The 17966-nt window shown below is 42.1% G+C and overlaps 1 long non-coding RNA gene across 10 annotated transcripts in view; it reads left to right on the top strand.

Moving 5' to 3' along the window:
* LOC307033483 overlaps window positions 1-17966 on the top strand; it is a 94449-nt gene that overhangs the window by 70557 nt on the left and 5926 nt on the right. For all 10 annotated transcript variants that reach the window (XR_013806516.1, XR_013806517.1, XR_013806518.1 and 7 more), the window contains one exon: window positions 16036-16088. This is a non-coding gene — a long non-coding RNA (uncharacterized lncRNA). The remainder of the gene's footprint in view (window positions 1-16035; window positions 16089-17966) is intronic.

The following is a 17966-nucleotide window of genomic DNA, read 5'->3' as shown; positions in this document are numbered from 1 at the left end:
CTTTTTGATCTTGCTTTGTCTCTGTGGTGGTGTGGGGGGGGGCAAGCGCTGCGAGGTGAAAGGAGGAGCGGGTACATGTCGACTTCAAACCCTATAAGATCTGTAACGCGCCTCAGAGTCAGACTTCATACAGCAGCAAGTGGCTGAGAGGAGACGGGAGGGTGATCCTGAGCGGAGAGGATCTGCTTTCTGGTGCTACAGGCCAGCCGTGTGTGTGTGTGTGTGTGTGTGTGTGTGTGTGTGTGTGTGTGTGTGTGTGTGTGTGTGTGTGTGTGTGTGTGTGTGTGTGTGTGTGTGTGTGTGTGTGTGTGTGTGTGTGTGTGTGTGTGTGTGTGTGTGTGTGTGTGTGTGTGTGTGTGTGTGTGTGTGTGTGTGTGTGTGTGTTCCTGTAGTGAGTGAACTGCATGCTGCACTGAGGTTAGCGAGGGTCGGCAGCCTCCAGGGCAGCAAAGAAAAAGAAGAACATCCTATAAAATGCTTCATATATTACTAATTTCATTTTCTAAATATGATTATCACTGGTCTTAGAAGTCAATGAGAAGTCGTGAGGGCGGATGGTGGATAAGAAAGAGCCTTTTATTTGCCAAACAAACTATAAGCAAGTTTTTGCAACAACAAAAAAGAGTCTGTTCAGTATAAAACAAGAGATTATATATCGTATCATTATTTATCTTTTAGATGTTATCTTTAAAATAACTTAATGGGAGATATTATATTTAACTTCTTAAGTAAAACGAGTCGAATATGATTAATATTACATATCTTCACTGTGTTTATTACTGTAGCAAATGTGTAGTCTTTAGGAGACTGATGGTACTCTGGATTAAACTTGGAGTTTTACTTTAAATGTTTTTTTAAACTCAGGGTGTGGAGTTTGAAAGGTGAATGTTGCATCATGGGAAGTGTAGGATCCTGTGTTCTTGGGCGCTTGAACTTCTTCAAAGGGGCTAATCGTTTTTATCAGATTTTTCTAGATTACTAAACTCTGCTAGTTGAGTAATTTAAGAGTATTTAGTCCAGTTATTTTCTTCAGTGCAACTCAATGTTTGAACGTGTTTTTTTTTCGTGCCGCCTAATCCATTATTTGACTATCATTTCTGTGGATGAGCAGCTTCTAAAATGTCAGAATGATTCGTTTTTGTTGTTATGTTTCTTAAACATAAATAGGAATATTTCACTCTTAAAATCACATCTGCAGTGCAGCACCATCTGATCATTTCCGTATTTGAATGTATACTTTAGCCGCAGTTATGCAAATGAAACCAACACTTCAGGGGGATCTGAGCCACCCACACTGAAGCCGCACGGCCTTCTGGGAACTCTGAGGCACTTTGGTAGATGCCCCAAAGTTTTTTCGGTGAACTACCTCTTCTCTCTTGTGGCCTTTTGACTTTGCAACATGAAGAGTGGACTCTGTGGCAGGATGTGAGTGTGTGTGAAAGTAGGTTAGAGTTTGCTTTTAGGACATGTAGCTAACCCCCCTGACCCTGGCTCGGATCCCAACAACACACACTCCTCCCTGACGGTGGAGGCCTGCAGGACTTGGCTACCGGTGTCAGAGTGCACGGGCAGCCGGGAGAAGCTTTCACAAAGTGGCAACACTCAAATCCTCCTCTCGCAAACCTCCACCCTCCAGATTTCTCCCGCTTGTCCCCAAACGTAACGGCCGTCATCGTGGTGGCGCTGTCGTTGAAACGCTGTGATTGTATTCCCCCCGTGGATAACCCGGATCATGTTGACAAAACCGAGAGCGAGTTGCACCTCAGAAGTCACTCTGGAGATGTCCATATGATGACGCTGCGGGGGGGGGGGGAACTGGCATGAAGACGATCACAGTGTGTTTGCCTCCCATGTGTCCAACTGTATACAGTTAGAGCCTCATTCAACTGTCCCTTTGTCCTGCCTGGTGCCCGCTTTGTGAAAGTGCCGCCTCATGTGTTCTTCTGTAACTTGATTGATATCCAGTTGCAAATTTAGCAAGCTGAGCAAAGTTGTTTTTATCAAGTTTCATAGATAAGTTTACATATTTAATAACTTTCTCGCAAGGTCCATGCAGAGGCAGAAATAATGTTTCTTTAAACATGTTTTTAGCTTCATTTAATAGGCAGACACTAATTTCTATAAATGTTTTGGAGAGCTTTGATTTGATTTTTTTATTTCTTTTAGAAAATTCCGTTTTTAGGACTCGATTTCAGGCTTAGAAGACATCGTCTTTTGCATGTTTTGAAAGTCATTTTATTGATTAATCAACTTTTGAAGGTCTTAGCAGGTACATAATTGTTTTTTTTTAAGTAAGAATCGATTTTCTTTTACATTTCTTCAGTTTTTAGGAATCCAGTTCAAGCAAAGAAGACTTAATGCAAATGTCATATAATTTATTATTGTTATGTTTTAATCGGTAAATCTTAATCAAACTGCTGCTGTTCACCACTTTAGTGACTTATTTTACGTACAATTATACTCTTTGAACAAATAAGACAGATTTTTGCAAGTTTGTAAGTAATGCGGAAAGTTTAATTTTGTTATTATAATACTGGATTCATGTATTTATTGTTAAATATTGCTATAGATTTCTACTAAAACATCAGACTACCTGAACAAATTATATAAAAAACACGATTATTCTTTGCATTATTTCATAGTGGATTGGACCAAAGAGCATCAGTAAATGTGGCTTTTATTTTGTATTTATTTTTAAGTTACGCACATTAACTTCCGAGAACTATTTAGGAGTGAGCGGATTTTCTTTTTCATTTATTTTAAGAAAATATGAAGCGTGTTTCTCCTCCAGTGCAGCCATGTTGTTTCTTAAAAACTCTTTCACATGTCGGTAAATGGAGTAGTAGAGAAGTAACTCTGTCTGTAGGTGAGGTCTGAGTGTGTGAGGTTAGCAGTGAGAGAAACTCAGGTCCTACTTGCTTTTAAGGCTCAGAGCTTTCCTGGGAGTGCTTTTTGAGAAATGGCCGAGAAGTTCCCGCCAGCACACTTGTGTTTCTTTCCCAGTTTATACGAGACGCAGTATACACATGCCATAACACAGAAATATTTTGTCAATAGGCATATACAAAGCACTCTTTGGGCCACAGGAGAGCCATGAGAGAGTGTCCAATGTTTTTAAGAGGTTGATTCTGTGTTAAAAACAATGGGCTGTAAAAAAAGTCCCCCCGCCGCAGGAAAACAGCCACTTTCACCGCGGCTCCCAGGATGAGTGTTTACACATGCTCAGCTGGATCCGCCGGACCCCACCTCGCCGCCGACCTGCGCCGCCGCCGTACAAATAAACAGGAAGGCCACAGGCACTTGGACGAAGGCCACGCTCATAATTCACCAAAAGCAGTATATTTTACAGAGGACCGGGGCGCGTTGGTGCGGCTCCAGCAAAAGGAATAAACTGTTAATCCATAAAAAGGCACGCTGGATATGCGATACAGCACTTAGGTGCCATCTGAAAGCTCCATATCCTTTTAGCACCGGCCCTCTGTGTGCAGCGCCGCTTCATTTGGATGGACGCGAAAAAGAGAACTGTTAACAATGGGGATCGTATAACATGGATGTTTGTTAGAGGCATATTTATGTGGAAAGGGAACAGGGCAGTTTTGAAAGATGCCGGGCACTTTATTGCCAGGTTTTTTAGGAAAAATGTAAAAATGTCCAAAACAGCTGGCAGCTCAATGAACTCCCCACAAATGAATATGTTCCATCCAACGCTGACTGGTGCCACATGTCATTTTGCACGCTGTGGAAACGTGACACCTTTGTGAGAAGCTGTGATTGACAAGAAGTGTTTATCTCGTTATTGGGAAACAATAGCAGGAAATTGCCTCTAAAGCCGCCGTTTTTCTTCAAGTTGTTTCTCGAGTGACGCCAAGGAGAGGAGAAAAAAAAAAAACGTCCAGATCTCCTCGGCTACACTTAGACAAACGTAGCCAACATGAAAAGCAATCTTCAAAAGCTATCTTTATCCCTCTGCAGTTTGAAGTGCTGAAATTAAAGTTGCATATGGATGCCATCGAGACGCGAGCCACTCGGGGAGATTAACGACAGCGCGAGGCATCTGTGCATTCCTAAAGCGTCCTGCTCGTACAGCTGACAGCGGCACACTGATCAGGCCCTGATAATCTGAAATTGCCTCTTTTCAAAGATCTCTAAATCCAGGCCGGGTTACAGCGGCAGCGTCATGTGGTCAATGTTACATGGGAGCTCTCTGAATTATCCCGCCACTCAGAATCAAATCCTGCTGAACAAAGTCAAGGCCAGAGACACAAATCTTCACGAGCACTTTGATAAAATAACTCTTTTTTTAGACATTGTTTTGAGGGCGTTTATAAGCTCTAACGGGTGATAAAATATGATCATAAATGACCTTAAATGGGTTTAAATGAATGGTAATAGGTTATTTTTGTTCAAAATAGTGAACTTTATGTTATTCACCCCTTCATCTCATGTTTGCGCACTAGAATATGTGGCAGGTGCATTGGAGATACTGCTTGGATATTTCATATTCATGTTTTATGCAATAGTTATGGTTAGGGTTGCAACTAATATTGGATTTTATAAACCTTCACTAACTTAATTCAAGTCAGTTAGTAGACTGAGATTGGTACGCAAATGTATTGTAGAAAACAACATTTAAAACATGTTAGCCCTTGACTTAATCCAAGGTTTAGCTGAAATGTAATTAAGATGTTTTCTACCTTGAGGAAATACAAAATATCCAGGTAATTAGTTCAAAACTGCACTAACAGCAACAATAAGAACCCAAATTAGGCTTATTACTAATCATAATCAAATTTAAACCATACAAAAATCCATGATTTCTGACTTTTCAACCCTTTTCAGCCTGTTAGATAATGTCCTCCTGACACATGAATCCACAGCTGAAGGTGCATTCTGGGATTTATTAGGCCGTCAGGAGATATTTCACAATTAAATATACAGCTCGATGGGGGGAAAGAGCTTACAAAATACACCTCTTTTGCAATATAAACAGGATTTTCGTCTAAATTGTGTACACAGCCGCGATAGTTCAGCTGGAGAGCCTCAGGTCTGAGCTCACTAATATGGCAAACAGCATCAATGCGGATATCACTCACTCAAACCCCAAAGTAAATACACGCCGGCCATTCGTCCAAGGTAACAATTGAGGTTGTGTACGATATGAAGGAATGCACAAACCCCCCCACCCCCCCATTAAACGCTAGTTCAAATATTTATATTTCTTTTTGGTATAAATATAACAGAAAGTTTCTAAGTTCTGGCATTGTTTGGAACGCGCTCGTGTTATAAATGAGAGCCCGGTGACAGGTGGCGATGCAAAAATGAAGAGCGTCGGGCCTGAAGGTAAACAGTGCGCTGCAACAATACGGACTTGATGTGTTTGGAAGCGGAGCAGTGGACCGTTGCATATTTCACGAGGCTGAGTCAGAGTTTTATTGCCTCGGTCAGGCGCTGAAGGTCCACACAGCATGGGAACCGCTCTCCGTCCTGGATGGATTTCACTGTTTCGCCAGGTTTTTTTGTATTCTCCTCCGCGTCTGCAGATTTAAACATTTCCAACGGGATGAATGTACACAAGTACAATCGCACGACTGCAACTCGATCACTCTCCACTCCACTGTACACACTCAGCCTCGAGGAAACAAACACACAGATGTATTTCTATAACAAGAATCCTTACCTTTACCTTACATCTGAATCCAAACCCAAGTCAGAACCCTGGACTACTTCAACTTTAAAGGGGCCCTATTCTGCTCATTTTCAGGTTCATATCATTATGTAGTGTCTCTACTGTGACATGTCGCGTCAATGTTCAAAAAGCTCTTTATTGTTCTCATACTGCCTGTGCTGCAGGACCTCTTTTCACCCTCTGTCTGAAACCAGAGCCCAGTCTGCTCTGATTGGCCCAGTCTGCTCTGATTGGTTAGCTGGCCAGCTAGATTTGTCAACCGCTTAGAGATGTCCCAACCCTTAGCATATCACACATTTTGCGTTAGAACACTATCCAAAAGAAGCGTGAGTGTTACATAGTGATGTCACAATGTAATGGAAGTAAACAAAGGCGTTCATGGTGCCTCCAATCCAATGTAAGAAAACCCTACACTGCTAAAAACCATACCCTTAACACAGAAAGACTGATGTTTGCTGCTTGTTTTGCATAGGCCTCAACCATAACAAACGTTTCAGAAAACTGACAAATCAACGGTTAATGTTTTTGAGATGTATTTATTTTTAGATTAGATTTTGCATTGAAATTGATAGCATCTACTCCTTTTGGAATGGACCTGAACACTATTCTGAGTCTTAAATCCCTTTGAAGAAATAGGGAATATCAAAATATTATCCTTTCTATTCTCATAAGAAGAATTTACTTTTAAAACAGAATCTGGTAAAAAAAAAAAACTAGGCAACCAAGGGAATGCAGACGAGAGAATGGACATGGTGCCATACTGTAATAAACAAGGGCTGAAAAAGTGACTTAAAAATGTGTCTGCCCGACCTCGCATGAGAGCGAAGATCAATAGGAGACGTCTTTGATAATTGCTCGGCGCTTCATTAAAAGCTCGGCGTGGAGGCCCCCTCTTCTCTCTGGACGGGGCCACGTCACATCAGAGGCCAGATTAAATAAATAGCAGAAACACACTTAAACTTCTCCCCTTCTCTGGCCGTGATGGTAAACATGTCCTGATTGGCTTTAGGAGGGGGATGAGCGAGGTTTTCAAAGCCAGTTAATTTGCCCAGTGAGGAAAATCTGTCAGCGCTTAGAAAAACCTTAAGGAGGAGGACAGTGTCGGCTTTAATGCGACGTGACGCGTCCAAAAGCCATGACCGACCATCTCCATCTCATAGTGGTCTCTTTGTGGCTCACTCACACCCAGCAGAATCACTTTAATCAGCTCTTTAGAAAAAGTAGATTTCGTTTGCTAAAAAAAGAAAAACCTTGTAATTCTACTTCATTAATGTTTTGATGTGACTGGATAATCACCCTTCAAAAAATAAGCAGCACTGGTAAACATGAATTATCAGGGGAGTTGGAGGGGGGTGACAGCAGCAGGACCTCATTGGTAATGCTAAACTTTCCTAGTTGGGACTGAAGAGGCTTGACGTGCCGAGGTGTAATGTCAGATATCGATTGATCGGCGCTCTGTGTCTCGGTGTCAGAGCGCATTGACATTGTCTCATCTTACGATGGAGGGAATCTCACGGAGGATGTGCCAGGAACTCTTCTTCCTCCCCCCCTTTTTCTGGGAAGCAATCGTAACGGATCTTCCAGCGTACATGCAAACACACACATGACAGTGTCCCTCAAAGACGCCTTATTAGAGCTGAGGAAACTGTCACTGTATTTTTTTTGAAGGGCTGATATTCTTAGACTTTAGGCACCATATCATGCAGAATCTGTGCAGCTTGAGCAATCTAATGGCAGAAAATCCTGTCAACGTTGTTATTCATGCAGTCTGAAAGGATTCTTGTCCTGTCCCTTGAAGAAATAATTACGACAAATTGAATAGTACTGTCTGATTCTGGATCAGAAGTTAGTGAGGTAGTACTTCGACTTCCTCACTCTCTACGTCAAATTAAGTGCAATGGAATATGTATGATGATATTGTTGTAAAAAGTATGAACCTATTTTTATTGAAAAGTCTGAATTTCTTTCAATAGCTTCCATGTCTCATGTGAGTGATTACTATGTCATAAATGTGACTTAATAAGTGAAATTGTTATCTTTTTATCTTCTATCTTTTCCCAAATCTTTACAAAAGTGGTGCACTTGAATTCCCTCTCCAGCGCCTACATATCCCATGATGCACCTCAACAGTAGATGCTTGCCTTGTCAAAGTCCTTGACCTTTGAACTCCATGTCTCAGTGTTTAAGTTAAGTACATATAAAAAAAATGCCTCTCCTGTTACTTGTTTAAATGTCAGTTCTTGTTGAAACAAGTTATAATTATATATATTTTACATGTAAACCCTCTCCTCCCTCACCCAAACACCCCCCCCCCCCCCCCCCCTACTTGTTGCCTCCCCCCTAAGTGCTGCCCTGCAGTTCATCACTGAATGCATGCATGCCTGCACACGGTACATATGTATTTTCTCATAACAAACTCCTGAAGACCCAGAGCGGGTGTGTGTTGTTAGGTGACATGTCACCACCACCCCTCTGTACAAAATAACAACACACAGAGTTGGTGGGGAGCGAGCCCCACCCCCCCCGGTCCATCGCTCTCAGCAGGGGTTATTGATTGTGACGTGCGCTTGCAGTGCACCTTCCCAGTCGCCTGTCAGCCAGATGCATGCTGGCAGGTCGGGGTCCGCCCCCCTCCCCCTTGACAGCTCCCGCGCGGCAGGGAGGACTGTGTTGGGGAGGGGGAGGCGTTTGTCTGAGAGCCAAACTGAGGGAGAGAGACAGCTGGCGGGGCCCTCCATTTCTCCCCTCTGTGCTCTCTGTGTCTGCAGAAGGTGAACCCCGACCCCTTGACCCCCCCCTCAGCCTCGCTCTCGTTGTCGTCGCTACAAGGTGAGGGGCTGCCCGCGCACGTTACCCTCCATTTGAGCAAACCCAGGTCTGTCACTGCGCATTTCTGCTGGTGTTTCACCCCCTCAGGGTAAAGATGAACCGTTTCAGTCTGTTCTCCACATTACTGTCGCTTTTCACCGCCACGTTTAGTACGACAAACCCCCTCGCCCCCCCCACCTACGTGGCTTGTTTAACGCCAGCCCCCCTCCAGAAGGTGCAGAGACAGGTAATGAGTTCGCTCGGGGGAGGCCGACATGACTGCACGCATGTGAGAGTGTGAAATTACCTGACACAGCTTTCAGCGGCGCAAGGTGCTCCCCCGTCTGTGTGTTCGCTGCCGTGGGATCTGCACACACACGTTCACACACAAAGGCAGAGAGAGAGAGAGAGAGAGAGAGAGAGAGAGAGAGGAGAGGTGGGAGAACGTAACATATGCCACCTGCTTTAATACAAACCGTCCCTAATGGCACTGTAAGCTCCAGTGTGAAAAGTGCCCTTTCGAATCAGGGAAATATACATTAATGCGAGGAAATGAGTCATTAGCATGGTGGTTAAACAGGTAGCATGAAGTCCAGCTGTGGTCGGCTGTTTGGACGAGTAGGTCGATTTGCAGTCAGCCAATGACATACATTTTTTCCATGTCTGAAATTCATATTTAAACCACAGTTACAAACATGTTTTAATCATATTCAACTTGTTTTCCCTTCATACCCTTACCAAACCTCTAATAACCAATAAGTTGGCTTTTTTCCTGCTTTCTTTCTATATAAATTGGGGATTTTAAATAATGTATTCGTTCATTGGGGCAGAGTGGGACATCTTTATCAGGTGTCTCCTAACTATAAACTCTAAGTCAAGTCTAAAGTATTCTGCATTTCACCAAAGCTACATAGATTTCCAAATCACAATTCATCTCTTTAACTTGAATACAGTTCACCACATTTCCCTCTTTTCAAAGGACCTAACCCTAACTACTCCAACCTATGTTAGTTATGTTATTTCAGATTTGACCAAGATCGCATAAAAAGATGCAGTTGAAGTTTGGTATTATAAAATAACTTGAACTGCGTCATTTACAAAACGTTTGACTATGCCGACCTTTTGACCCCGAGGCAAAACCGCTTGCTAACCTTTTAACATCGCAAACAAAATAATATGACATGCCCTTTGTGCTCTTGGCACAACATCTAAATGTTGAAGGGAGAGTTTGCATGTTTGCAGCAGGGTTGTACGAGGTCCTTATCCATAGTCAGTGTGTGACCTGCAGTTTGGAGAAGCAGACAGAAAGATAAGCAATGGACAAAACTGACTCACATTTTCTGCAAAGTAAAATGACATGAAATGGTGGCTGTAAAGAGACCTAAGGGGTGATGGAGAGATGGTGGGGGTTTTAGCCTCTGCAGTCCATTTACATGCACTGAAGCCTATAGAACCACAGCAGTACGTTGCTTTGCTTCCTGTGAACATTCCTCTACAAATCCACTCTAGGTAATAAAGTGACTTCACAACCATCCCATGAAAACATACAATTAAATTAACACCTCTCTAGTAGACTTTACGTCTGAACAGTTGTAAGGGATGTTCAGGTGAACCTACTTGAGTTAATAATCCACTTTTTGTGAAGCGAATTGTCCCCGTTAACAAGCTGTAAGCTGAGTTGAAGCAGTATTAACTCCTCTGCTGCATCAAAGTGTTTCTCAGAAAGGTGAACAATGGACTGAGAGTAATAACCCGCCCGTGTGGGGACAAGCCCGAAATACTAAATGGATCATAAGAAATAATCACCCCGGGGTTGCAGACAATAACCCCCGCCTCCCCCTCCCCCTCCCCCTCGCAGTATCTCAATCCATTTGTCTTGGAAAAGGAAATTACTAAATCCAATACAGTTCGATAAAAATCTGGCCTGTCTGGATGGGCTGCTGCAGGATAATGCGGCCTGATAAAGGCGCTCGTTTCCGGCCGTGCGCCATCCGTCATCCGGGGGTCGCTCCGCTGGTCAACTGTCTGCGGCTCCGACAGACGACTGCAGATCAGCTGCTCCCCCTCCCCCCCTCCGAGTCACAAAGTTTAGTTGTTGGTGAAATAGCTGGTGATGGCCACTACAAACTGCTTCGTAACCATAGACTGTATCTGACTTCATAATGACAGCGATGCAAACGCTTTTTCTTCTAAAGTGTACATTTGAACATATATTGCTCTCGGTATAGAATCGGGATTAGCAGGATTCATTTAGTCCTTCACAATTAGTTTTATTTGTGACCTCAGTGTATTTTGTCTTCCTTTTTCTATCTGTACCCGAGCGATAATGTCACATGAAATCACTTTATTTCCCCCCATTCACAATATCTGGTACACAAATATACGTTTGAATAGTTCTCATGTTTAGTTTAATCTGTCACACCAAAAAAAAAAAAAAAGTTAAAAAATGAAGCATTTTTTTTTCTCACCTTGTCTATTCTTCAGATATATTTTGAGAAATATTGACTTTACCAATAATGCATGATTTATAAGAGCAAATTTGAATAATTGTGAATATTTTTTGTTTAATAACTGTCATCTAAATCTAGAGTAGTGTTAATGTGCAATTTAGGTTTTTTATTGACTTTTTTACTTTAACTTCGCTATTTTTATCTAACTATACATTTGATTCTTTTGTAATTCTTTAATAGAGCAAATGTTACAAAATCCAATTGGCCCCAAGGGATGAATAAAGGGTTTCTGATCAATGCACATGGAACAAAAATTGAGCATCATGTAGCCTAGCCTTGTTTCATTCGTCGTCAGTTCGCGGCTCCTTATTTCCTGAAATGTAAATACACTGGTAGACTTCTTGTGCTACCATGACCTCTGACCCTTGTAGGATCACAACTGCTTAATTCTACAGTTTACATTCCATAACCGTGAGCATATCTCAGTGTTTTAAGTGTAAACAGAAGTCTCCTCACAGCTGTGGGCATGTGCTTTTGGCTCTTCACAGTACAGTTGAAGAGATCCACTTGAGAGTTGCTTAAATGTTGGAGTTTTTTTTTTTTTACCAAATAGCATGTAAGTCTTTTTAAAGAGAACCCTGAGAAACCCTAAGCACTGTGAAGTCACACGTGTATGCAGGGTGTAGAAATAGGACACAGAAATGAATACTAATCGCCCATTACGATGCAGATTTGCTTAACAAGTCGCCGCGGCTGGCCTGAGGGAGAACAGGAAGCTTCGTCTCTTACTTAAGGTGCCGCATGACCTCGGCCCGACCCGCGATTACACGGGGACAAATGTTGCTGCTGCTAATGAGCCCGGAGCGGCGGGGCTCAAAGAAAGGTGTAAATATTAGGACGCTATCACACACGGAGACAAATGTATAGTTAGCAAAGTGAAGATCCAGTCAATGTTATTAAGGGAAGCAGAGAGAGGTTGGAAGCGTTCGGTTTTTAGTCATTCTGCGGGTGAAAGATGGAAAGGCCTTGATGGAGATTTGCTGCAGATGGAAAAAGCGAAAAGTCGACATATTGTTCAGCTAACAGTTCAGGTTTTGGTCATAAAATAAAATAATTCAAAGTGAATGTGAATGGGGAATGGGTTGCATACAGTGAACCTGTTTCTTTATTGGTTTGGCTTTCATCTTGTGCTTTTATCAGGTGAAAACTGACATTAGTCCGGGGTCTTTTATCCATCTATTAATTTGCATTTTCTCAACACCCACATTTTTTTAAAGTTCTTGTAGCAAGTTGTTATGTATTAGAAAACGTCTTCTTGCAGTGGCAAATATTTCATTTTTTTGGGCTGAATAATTTTTTTTGAATGTCAGAGATTTTTTTTTCTGGTATTGCAACATTTCTAAGGACCCTCATTAATATTATGCTGAATATCATGGAGGCATTTTATTGACTTCTAAGCTTGATTTCATTTTTATATTTTCATCCATAGCTTTGTATCTCTATGTAAACCTTTAAAATGTGATATATTCACATTTGCATCAATTCTGCTCACTTTGAGTCAGTGTTCAAATGTGCAGTTTCCACAGAGGTGTCCCTGCTCTGTTTTCCTCAGCTTGTGAGTGATTTGACTGGAGAGGCCACTCTGGTCACCGCCACCCTTCTGAAGGCTGGATAATGCGAGCGTCTCGATTCGATTCACGTCCCTGCCGCAGCATTTCAAAAGACACTTAATTTCATACTTGTTTACGGCTCTCTCCAGAGATCTAAAGTTCAAAATCGCATGCATTTTTAATTCCAAATTAAGCCAGGGAAGAAGAAGGAGAGGGGAGGTGGAGGGGGAAAGAAATTCCCATGTTCACTACGCCACATTTTGACAAACATGACCTCCCCTCGCTGGGGTGGAGGGATTAAGTGGAACAAAAGTTGGCCCATCGCCGTACCAGGGCTTAAGGCTATTGGGGCGACAGATTAGAATATCTCTCCCCCTCTCCAGGAGATAAGAGGAACACAACCATTAAAAAAACGCTGCAAAACATAATGAACTGGTGATCTCCCACCACCATGTGTGAAGATTTATAAATCTTCAACACAGTAATGCAGATTTCCCCCTGCGTCTCCTAATGCCTTAGACATGATCTGGGTTATCAAAGGGTGGAAACGTCTTCCTGCTCATTGTCTTTTCCCGGAGGAGCCGTAACTCTCACCCCTGTTTTGTTGCCGTATTCCGTGTCTTCTTATCCCAGATAATTACAAATATGTCAGCACGCGTCTCCGTATGACGCGTGCTGACGCCGGCACGTTGCCGCGGCGACACGGTGATACATCTCACCCCTCTCCGCTCTCAATTAGCTCCCGGAGCTGCAGGTTAATGGAACTTTTGATTGGGGGAAACTTGGTTTTCCTAGACGCCCTGGCTTCCTTTAGATGGGGGGGGGGGGGGTCGACCCCGGCCTTATCTGCTGCTGCAGAAAGACGAGTTACTCTTTTCTAACCCAAGTGCACCAAAACCACACTTTTTATTTGGCTTCCTCAACGATTTACTTTGAAGTTTGTATAAGGGAAGCAGGCTGGAGACACAGTCAAAACTGGTATTCTAACATATTTGAGGTTATGCGATACATTTGAAAAAGCAGGGCATAAAAGACTACTTTGAAATGTATCAGTTTGGAACTACTTTTGCCTTTACAGCAGTCAAAGATTTTAAACAAATGTCTGCTAAGTACACACTGTTTCAGTTATATGTATTTTTGAAATGCACTACTGTTTTGAGGCAGTGGTGCTGGAATCAAAGAAGAAGTTGAGGTTTTTGTGTTTGTATCGCTCTAAAAGTTTGGATTGACTCCACTTGATTCAGCCTCTGACCTCAGTTGTTTTATGAACCGGTGATAGTGCTCTAAAAGTTTGCCACCAGTTATTTGTTCTTGGATTGAATTTGAGAGAAGCGATCGTATACTGTACATGGTCCGCATGATAATCGGCTCAGGTTAAATCTGCAACCCTGCCTGCTGGCTGGAGACACACATCTAGCTGAGAAATGTTAACACACCTATATTATGTCAAAGTGAGTATATGTTACCAGCAAACAACATCTCATATAAGATCATATGAGATGAGATAAGATATGATACACTTGTATTCCGGATAGGACATAAGCATTATACTCTAAGTCTAAAAAATGGGACAAAACATACAACAGTATAAATAAAAATAACAATAATAAGAATAGGTCAAACACAGAGAAGTTGAGTTTACACATATACAGATTTGGAAGAAGAGTAATATGATTAAAACCAGGTCAGAGAGATGTGACACTGTTAAAAAAGTCAAAGTCATCCACCTTTAAGTAGTCACAATTTTTACAGTTGAAGACCTTTAAACATACATACATGCAAGCGTGAGTCCATGAAATAAAAAGCATGCGTTATGATTTACTTAATGACCTGCTTTCATGACTTATTATACGTGTCATTTTTTCAGATTGTGTGTGGCTAATAGTCTCTAAACACACAGTTTGGAGGGCACATTGTGGATTACAGTGTTCCCATCTCCACTGAACGCATCATCGAGGAGGGAGAGGAGAAATCTTCGGCCTCACACTGTCTCCTCCTCGCCTGGGCAGGAGGTCATGGAGATTACCGGACACACACACACACACACACACACACACACACACACACACACACACACACACACACACACACACACACACACACACACACACACACACACACACACACACACACACACACACTCAGCATCCCTCTGTACAAACCTCCTCCGGCCAAACACAACCCGCTATCAGAGGATGACACCAAACACCCGCCCGCCGGCATCTTCCTCCTCCTCCTCTGCCTCCTCCTCCTCCTCCTCCCTTTCTTCCTCCTTCCTCCAAACGCATCAGTGAGTTTCACTTTAGCTTGTTTGCGGTCATGTTGCAGGCAAGGTGACAAGAGCGATACACGAGAAAACATTCCCGTCATTTCCAAAAGAAAGAGCTTAAGGTGGAATTGTTCTCCATGGGGGGAAGCTGCCACCTCTCCTTCTTCTCCCCCTCCTTCCCCTCAGTTTACCTAACTCTCCAAAAAGGGGGGAGATGTATCCACACACACAAACACACACACACACAACCCTCCTGAGGAATGGCTGGCGAGCAGAAGAAGAAATGCGGCCTGACAATCTCCCCTTCCCTGCGGCGGCTGGATGCCAGAAACGAGCGCCGATTCTTGGGAGAGATCTTTTAGCGAAGATGCCAGGGATTGAGAAAGAAAAGACTGCAGGACAGCGCTGTGTCACCTAGCATTAAACAGCCCTAAACTCTCCGTCATGAGATACTCTGCGCAAAGCAGGCCAGAGAGAGGAGGAGAGAGGTCTTCATCTCTTATCTGCCTTTCCTCTCGCTCTGTCTTCTTCTTCCCTCCAAGCTCTGATGCCCCGGGACTCACACACACACACACACACACACACACACACACACACACACACACACACACACACACACACACACACACACACACACACACACACACACACACACATCACAAACAGTTTGACTAAAGAAATAAACAAGTATTCAGAGGAAAGAGGAATAATTCCCAAAGATATTGAAGTGACTGTTATTTTGTGCATATTGATTGTTGTGTTTGTATCTTAATGTGTGCACATGTAGAAATGTGTCTGTTGATTTTGTATTTATAGGATAAACATATTTTATACATGTTTTTATATATATTTGTATTTTTGTATTCGGGATTGTTGGAAACGGTATTTCGATCTCTCTGTCTGTACACACAAACGGAAAGATTGACAATAAAGTTGACTTTGATAAGAATCTGAATTATTGTATTAGTATTTAGCTTACTCTTAGTAGAAAGTTAATGTATTAAATATAGAGAAAAAAACGCACACATTAGAAATATAATGCGAATTAAGCCAAATAAGTACACAGCCTAAACATGGATAGCAGAATCCTGAACTGGGATCAGAATGATTTCAATCATTGTTGTTGTGAAATATGTTGATGATACATTTTAAAATGCAGGATATGGATATTAAACAGCTTGTGTCTGATTTCAACTTGTGGTCTCTTCACAGGTGTCAGAGGGTGAGGGGAATGTTCTGGAAGATTCCCATCCAAAAGTAACCAGGTGGGTAAAAACAGAAGGAATTTGTTTTTCATCTTAACTAGAAAACACCAGAAGATAGTAAAAGATATCAGTTTAAGATTCCACCCTAATGTTCTTTTCAAACTATTAATCTAAAATCAAAAGAGAATAATATTTTTTTTTAACTGTAAGACAATGAGAAGCAGCAACATGTCACATGTCAGAGTCTGATCAGTGTTTCCTCCCTATTATGATCCAGGCAGAACTCCCTAAAAAAAAAACTTCATCTCCCTAAGCGTGTTTGTTCTCTCAAGAAGTGTCTGGCCCTGCATTGTGAAAGAAAAGTTTCCTGTCGTGTTTGTCATATTTGAAGCAGCTCGGCCCGTTTTGAATAATTCAGCGGCTGCCCGGTCGGATGCAAACAAACGGAATAAAACATAGATACTTATGAGGAGGCACAAATATGAACAAACAGCATCTAAAAGCATTAAGGAAACAGAGCGTCGGGGCTCTGGAGCGACAGATGAGGACAGTGTGTTTGACTGGCTGGACGGAGTCTTACCTCCCCCCCCCCCCCCCCACACACACACACACACACACACACACACACACACACACACACACACACACATCACTTCACCCCCCTAATGATGTGTGGCCTGTCAGAGACACGCAGCCAAATGACATGCAGGACTACAAACGCCTTCGTCCGAGTTTCTCTGTCTGCGCAACTCCCTGCAAAACAATAACTGGGATTCAGCAGCTGCAAATTGCACTAACATTTCCCCATTCTCTCTCTGTGAATTATTAATGAGAGCCAAACCAAAAAAAAAGACACAAAAAAAGGAAAAAGTGGAGAAGGTGGGGTGGGGGGGAGAAATATCCATGCCCGAGCAGTGGAGAATGCTATAAAGCCGTAATTATGCCAGAGAATGAGAAATGGAACAAAGTTGTCGGAGCCAGAAACTGAGACTAAGAGCTGGAAATGTAGAGCTCAGAGGCTGAAGAGAAGACGTTTTATTACATGTGCAAAAAGCCAAAGGATCTGCAGGATCGACACAATTAAAAACCGTGAGGAACAACACATTAGCATCAGTGTGTGTCAGGTTTGCTTTGAGAGCGAGGGAAGAGATATGAGAGGAGAAGGAGAGGTCACAACGCCCCAAAATCTACAGCTTCTCACTCCAAATGTGTTCGCTCTTTCAGCGAGACTCAAATCAATTGTTGCACCAAATGTAAATTAAAGTATGGAGTGTATCTTGAGAGCAGCAACACATACATGTTTTTATAATATTTGTGTATCTGATTGTCTCCTATAAAACATAAGATAAAGGTATTATCTCACACACTTAATGACAAATGAATACAATTTAAATTAGTATGTAGACAGCAACAAGTTGTTTTCACAGAAGACACAGATAAGAAAATAACGTAAAATGTGAGATTAAACCCAAAAAAAAGAACCACAAGTAAAAAGCTCTTGCGTCTCTTAGAGATATAGATACATATGTATGCAGAGAGGAACATAATAGCTTAGATAAATAAATACACATTTATAAAGGGGGTAAAAGATCCACTGAGGCGGATAGTGGTTTTTATTAAATATCAGATAAAGTATTAATATTGCATGGTTAAAATACTCAAATGCAAGTCAAAGTGCTGCATTCAAAAGAATATACTCAGAAGTACACAAGCTATGACTTTTTGATTATGGGGAAATGTTTTATATTGCAAATCTTTTAATGTGTGTACAGTACAGTAGGTAGTGTGCTGCATTTAAATGCTGATAACATTTAATATATTTTCTTTTACACTTTTTTATTCAAGCCTTTCAGCAGACAATGTGTGTTCGGAGCAAATGCATCATCAGATTACCCAAAAAAAAATAGTTTAACCTCAACGTTTATGTATAAAAATGAC

The sequence above is a fragment of the Notothenia rossii genome (genome assembly GCF_949606895.1).
Source record: "Notothenia rossii genome assembly, chromosome: 3".
NCBI classification, from domain to species: domain Eukaryota; kingdom Metazoa; phylum Chordata; class Actinopteri; order Perciformes; family Nototheniidae; genus Notothenia; species Notothenia rossii.
Note: the sequence above shows the minus strand (reverse complement) of the source record. Positions and strands in the feature narration are given on the sequence as shown.